Here is a 7,244-nt window from a genome sequence, read left to right as displayed (position 1 = left end):
AATCTCGCCACTTTTCTCCATCTGCTCTCACCGTCTCTTCTCCTGCGCCATGAACTCCTTTCTCAGTTCCTCTATTTCTTCTATCAACTTACTTCCCTGCTCCTTGAAGCCCTTCCTAAATTACTTGCTCATGGACCTGAAGTTCTTTCTCATCTCACCACGTACTCCCTCACGTCTCTCACACCTAACTCTGTTTCTGTTTTTGGAGATCTCGCCGATTATCTTGCTTCTCTTAACAATATCCTCCTTCTCCTCCACACTCTTATCTAACTCCTCTCTCTTCCTTTTCCATAGCTCTTCTATCGTTACCGTGCTCCCCGTGCTTCTCGTGCTACCCCTTCTAACTCTATCCTTCTCCTTCACTCTATCTATCACCTTCTTTCTCTCCATCTCTCTTTCCTTCTCTTTGTTCATCTCCTTCTACTCTACGTTTCGCTTCGCCCTCTACCTATTCTCTGTTCTATGCCCTGCCTCGGTCTGCCTACCGCTTCCCTATTTACCCACCGAGTCGCCCCTCTACTCACTAGCGTTTGCGCCCTACCACGAACCGTCCGCCTACAGAGTCGCTCCTCTACACCGTCTCTCGCTCTCGCCCTACCCAGCGCTACCGTACGCGTCTCTGCTCACCTAACGCGTCGCCCCTCTATCCCAGCTATTATTCGTGCCGTAACCTTTGTCCAAGCCCTGTCACCTTTTCTCCCTATACACCCCTCTCACGCCCCTCTCACCACTCTCCCCTTGCTCCTCCACACTCATTCACCTTTGCTCCTCCCTTCTCGCACGCTCTCGCTTTCCACAAACTCCTCTGGTACTTCTTTTTCTTCGCTTTCCACTCGCACACTCTCACACGCTGTCACCTCGATCGTACCGGAAAAGCTTTTTTATGTTTAATATTTCTGGCTAAAAATTTTTCTAGCAAAAAAAAAGGGTTAAATTCACCCTGGGTGTTCTTGAAGGGTTAAGGGGATGCTGGAGACAGGTCTGTTTTACCACGAAATTTTCAGACACACAAATCTTTTGATTGATTTCACCGAATTAAAAATTTTTTGTCCAGAATTAAAGTATGGACGATAACGAAGACGGCAGGCACCAATTGCGTATGAAAAACGAAAAAAAATTAGAAAATTACATTTTTATTTTTGATTCTGCGGTCGACTCATGACAACATTTGCTGCAGATAAAAGTTTTAGACTGTGTACGTATACAAAAACCTTGCAGCCGTCACGGAAATACAATAAAGAAGAATCCTGTGCTTGCAGAAATGAGCTGCGAGCTTTAGTATAAGAGAAAAGTATGTTAGAAAATTTCATATGCACATGTTACGCGTCTCCCCGATTTCAGCCAAAAACTCTGCGCTCAGTATGTATGTGTAAGAATCGGTGAGCACTTCTTTATCGACGCTGGTCGAGTTTGCCTGCGCTCTGTATGTATATGTAAGAATCGGTGAGCACTTCTTTATCGACGCTGATCGAGTTCGACCGCGACTCCAGCATCCCCTTAAGGTGCCTACTGATGGACGCGGCAAATGCCGCGCGCGGCAGCGCGGCAGTTCAGAAGGAACTAGCTTCTAGGGGCTTCTGATGCTGATGTCGCTTGCCGCGTCTGCCGCGTGAAATACCTCGGCAGGCGCGGTATAACCTGTATAACCTCAATTCCTTAGTACCTCAGTCGCAGTTATCAGAGTTGTCAGTTATCACGTTATCAGTTTAATCAGTAAATAATGTCTGCGAAAATGAAAATTCATGAGTGGTTGCAGTGCATTCATATAATTAACGAACAAAATGCAGAAGCAGACCGACGTGACAAGCTGCTCGGATCATTAGCTTTGTTATTAGCTAGAAAAAAGAAACGGATTAACAAAAAGAAGCGTTTCTGGGTTGCGCCAATTTAAAAAAAACGCTGTGAGTATGGTTTTTACCATGCCTTACTGCCAACACTAAAATTGGAAGATCTGTCGTTCCATAATTATTTTCGGATGTCAACCACGCAATTGGAAGAGTTGTTAGCCATTGTAGGCCCACATATGGAGAAACAATACGTCGTGCGAGAACCGATAGGTGCAGCAGAACGATTGACATTGACATTACGGTAAACATCTCTTGTTTTTACTTTAATTATATCAATGTGAATGTTGCATTACATCAATTATTATGTTTCAGATTTCTGGCAGCTGGTGACTCCATGTCTTCAATGATGTATTAATATTTGATAGGTTTGACGACTGTAAGCAATATTATTGCTACAACGTGCAAGACTATTTGGGAACACCTGTGTCCTTTGGTCCTTCCACCTCGACTATTCGAAGATGACTGGCGGAGGATCGCAGAAGATTTTGAAGATATATGGGACTTTCCGCATTGCATTGGGGCAATCGATGGAAAGCACGTAATCATTCAAGTAAGTTACACTTTTATAACGATTCTTTTGAGGCATTATTCAAATATCGAAAACTATCGGGAAATAAATAGAAAAAAACAATATGAGCGAACTCTAATTTTCTTGCAGTATTTAAAAAACGTGAAATAATCTTTGTGTAATTTCAGTGTCCGGACAATGCTGGCTCCAATTTCTATAACTACAAACACAGTCACAGCATTGTGCTATTAGCTATTTGTGATGCCAATTACGTTTTCCGGTTCGTCGATATTGGTGCATATGGCAGACGAAGTGATGGAGGCATTTTTCGTGAAAGCCGAATGGGTCAACAACTTGATGCAGGGAAAATGAATGTGTACTTTCTGCAATAAAAAAAATATCAATATCATCTGGTTTGTCATTCGAAAGTTCGGTTCCAAGTCATAAATATTTATAAGAATTGAAATAGATAATTTGTTTGCACATGTTACGGTATGTTTGTTTTCCAAAACGTAAAAAAAAATACTTAACCTCCAATCTTAATGATTATAAACAATCATATATATATATATTACTTTTATGATTGCTATCTTAACATTTTTTTATTAAAATCATTATACAAACATAAATATACACTAACCTTTGGAATCTCCACTCCGGCCATCGTTAAATTTCGCTCACTTGTGCGATGCCGCCGATGCCGCAAATGAAGTTGGATTGATCTAACTTCAATGCGGCAACGTAGGAGTAGTTCAGAAGCCCCTAGATTCTAGTTCCTTCTGAACTGCCGCGCTGCCGCGCGCGGCATTTGCCGCGTCCATCAGTAGGCACCTTTAAGGATGTATTGGAGGTACAATCTTAGATAAAAGTGCATGAAATTTGAAATACTTGAATATCTACGCCTAACGTATATTAAATCTAGATGTAAGATACTTAAATGATAGTAGGAATCTTATTTATACTCCTAGAAAGGTATTTTTTACTTTACAAATGTTTTTTCCAGTATTATTTGCGATTTTTGTAATTTATGAGCCTAAACTTTTGGCAGTGAAAATACCCTGATTTCAACTTTATAACGTCAAATTATTTTAAAGCGAAAGACATTATTCAGCAGTGCTGATAAACAAATGTGCCTTTAATAACGTCAAAAAAGATAAATATGTATCATATAAACGATAATTTTGAATATTATTTATTATAAACATTGTTATGCGACTCTTAAAAGAGACGTGACAACGATTCACGTAGGTTGGCAGCCTTGCACAGTACCAAAACAGTGCGAGACTTGATGCGAGCTGCGAGGTGCGAGGTTATGTCTGTTCGTTTACATTTTTACAATAATCCCGCTATGTTTCTCATTTCCCTTTTCTATCTCTTCACGAGTGCAACGGAGACAAAAAGTTAGCTAGAAGTAGTAGAAGGCATAGATAATACGTGTAGCGACAGCCATAGGTTATGCTTCGCTTGCCCAGCTGCGTGCGACGTTGCCGCGCTTTCACGAGCCATCGAGATACATTCGTGCCGACAGCACACGTATCTCAAGTTATACGTTATTTCTTTAAAACGGCGTAGTGAAGACACGTGAAACTTGGCAGATATTTTCATCTCGTCGTATACTAGATGTACAAAAAAATTCAAAATATTATTAGCGCTTCTTCAACATTTTTTTAGCTGTTTTATCCGTCAAAATCGTTTCTTCCCATAAGAATACTTGTAAAATCAGTGAAACGTAAAATCGTTATATCTCAGCAACTGTTTAGTGGCGTCGTTTCTACTTTTTTGTAGCACATCAGGAAGACTAAAAGAACATTCTCACAAATTTTTATCCACTTGGTAGCGTTTTGAAAATAGGTCCGATACATCTTTAAATCTCAAAGGCATTTTTAACATAGGTTTTATGGGAACGTGTACCGAAAACATACATTTTTCGAGAATTTTACTCATTGTAAAGAAACAAGTTCAAAAAACTGAAACGAATATTTGTTTGCGTCTTCTAGCACTTGTTTAATAAGACAAAACGATGTTGACGCGTAATAAGTCCAAAAATTCAATCAAAACTTGATGACGTGTCGTGTTTTTTGGCGGCCTTTCGATCAGCTGTACGCAATGGCAACGCCGCCGCACAGTGGGGCCAAATCCCAAAAAGCTAGCCAAAAGTCGAAAGCGTTTTTCACGTTGGGTGAAACTCAGTACCCGAAAGTTTTTAAGCTCGCTGCGTACGACGTTGGAGTCAAACGTTGAAAAATCAAAATGGACGGTTTTAAATATAGACGACTTGTATAGAAAAAATGATTTATTTAGGCTAAGACGTTAAATTCTGTCCTTTTCAATACGCATTACGTAAAACTCGATTTCTAAATAACACGAGAAAAATAAAATATTAAGAATGCTGTCAAAATTCTAATCTCTGAATATAAAGTTCGTATAAAAAAACTTTTTTTAATGTTAAGTTATTTATCAACAATACAGATCAACATTAACGTTATTATTAAATATATGTAGTTGCTCATGAAGGAAGAAAGTGAAATAAAAAGTGAGAACTGCAAAATAAATATATATTTAATATATAAAACAAGATTAGTCGGCCTGACTGGCAGTACGTTATTAGTATAACGACATTTTAACCTTTTCTTTGGGTCCTTATCAAGTTAATTTAACACGGCTGGAACAACATAACGTACCGATACGCAACACATGCTACAAGAATGCAACGTAATAAACCGTGATACAAAATATAATAAATATTAAACTTACATAGATCCGTGTGCGTCAAACGTATAGAAATATTTGAGTCATAGTTAAAACGTGTGTGAACGGGCGGTGAATAAATATATATTTATTAAAATACAGTCAATCAACAACTTTATGCATCGTCATCAGTAGAATAATTTGATTCACAGTCAGTTGATTCAACTGTAAGATAGCTGGAGCTTTCCTCACCCTCTCTAATACTTGGCGCACGTAATAATAAGGCTGTTTCTGGTAGTAACGATTTTAATTTTTTTCGAGGTACGTCGCGCAAACTAGAAATAAATGGATCGGATGTTAATAGTACGTTTCTCGCAAAATCTTCTCTAAACTTTTTAATATACTTGTTACTAGACTCTTGAGCGTTTTCGGACATTTGCTTTGTTGGTAATAGTGAAGACGTTATTTGTGCGCCATGACGTAAAATTTTATGCACTGAAGTTGGCATGTAAAACCACAGATACAACTGTACAAAGTTGCGAGCTGTTTGTAAAGCATAATCTTGCACGTGCTTGCAATATAACATGAAACCATTTAATCAAATCTTCATCTACCCCCGTAAGCAAAAGTGCGATATGCTGTAGTCACCGTATCATTTAACGTTCCTTTCAATACAAAAAAATTTTCCTTGATAAACTTGCAATTACACATTCAACCTTAGTTACTATTATTTATTCTAAAATATATATTTTTTAAATTATTTATGAAAGTAAATTGCGCATCTTAAAACTCAACACAATAAAGACCACAAGAAAAAAAAAACATTAATTTAAATTTTTGTCCGCATTGTCAGCACGCAGTCAAAAGTTGGGAAATATGTAAAATAAAAATATAAATAAAACTTTCGCGCCGTATTTACTGCGCTGGTTCTTACGTAGCTCGGTTTATTCATGCGGATTTTCCATTGGAACCTATACTTTGCATTTAAAATTTTTATTTTTAAAATATTCTCTACAGTGACAATAAAAAATTGTTAATCTTTATTTTTTATGGATTTTACGTCTACGCTCTAAATTAGAAATATTTTAGCAGGTACCTACGTTTTCGCTAAACTCCTTTCTAAAGGCCCAAAATTTTGGGCCTTTTGGAAGGGGTTTAGCAAAAATTGACTTGATACAAAATATTTCTATCTTGAGCCGTAGAATCAAAATCCGCAATAAAAAATGGGGATTAATATAAGAAAAAATTGACTTGGTCCTGACTGAGCCCATATAAGGTTCCAGGCCCACACGGTGAGTACACTCTTGAATAGATATTTCAAAACCATACACAACTTTTATCAAAAACACTTTCAATATTTTGCGTTTTTAATGCGTTTTTAATGCGTACAAAATTCAGAAAATTATTTTTTTTACAAAAACTTGCACCAATAGCAGGGTAGCAGCTAGTAGCAGCAGTTTTCTGTTGTTTTCATTAAATAATATTTCTACAACATACAATAGGTCTGGCCACAAAACTCTACAAAACTCATAAACTTTTCTCTACGTTTTTTAACGTTTTCGTTGCACGTTTACGTTCATTTTTGTACAAATAATTTGTTTATTGATATTACATAAATTCGTACTATAAATTTTGTAATACGTGATAATATTCTACTTACTTCCAGCTGTCGAATCCATTTTTTAGATTTGGACGTGCTTTATTTTTATAGTTTTGGCGTCCTCCTGAATAAAACGTTTAGAACTCGGCTCCGAACACGACACGTCTTGTTCGAGCGAGCGTCACTTTTGAACTGAAGTGTACGAGCAGGTATAAGGGATAGGACGCTCTTTAGTCTAGACGTTGACCTTCGGACTATTACTCAAACAAACCCATCACTTTAAATCCTCGGACGCGAAACTTTATTTTTCGACTTTTGGCCAGCTTTTTGGGATTTGATCCCACTGTGCGCCGCGTCGCGTAGTGTTTTTTTTCCACTTCTATCGAACGTGCTTATCTTCCATTATTTTTCAACGTAAACACAATACATATATATGAATTTATTGTATATCCCCTCAGAGTTTACAAGGCGTTTTTGTGAGGAACTTACCAAATCTTTTACAAAAAACAGATCTCTTACAACTACTCTTATTCTACCTTAACCACTAATCTTTACTAACTAATCACCCTACCTATCTACACACACACACACACACACACAC

The 7,244-nt window shown here is 37.7% G+C and overlaps 1 long non-coding RNA gene across 1 annotated transcript; it reads left to right on the top strand.

The window, feature by feature from the left end:
• The first annotated feature begins 1,543 nt into the window (after positions 1-1,543).
• LOC112462883 lies at positions 1,544-2,764 on the top strand. Its single transcript, XR_003041719.1, has 3 exons — positions 1,544-2,088; positions 2,160-2,397; positions 2,544-2,764. It is a non-coding gene; the product is annotated as an uncharacterized LOC112462883 (long non-coding RNA).
• The last annotated feature ends 4,480 nt before the right edge of the window (positions 2,765-7,244 follow it).

This window comes from Temnothorax curvispinosus, unplaced genomic scaffold (assembly GCF_003070985.1).
Source record: "Temnothorax curvispinosus isolate PA1 unplaced genomic scaffold, ASM307098v1 QBEX01000186.1, whole genome shotgun sequence".
NCBI classification, from domain to species: Eukaryota; Metazoa; Arthropoda; class Insecta; order Hymenoptera; family Formicidae; genus Temnothorax; species Temnothorax curvispinosus.
Note: the sequence above shows the minus strand (reverse complement) of the source record. Positions and strands in the feature narration are given on the sequence as shown.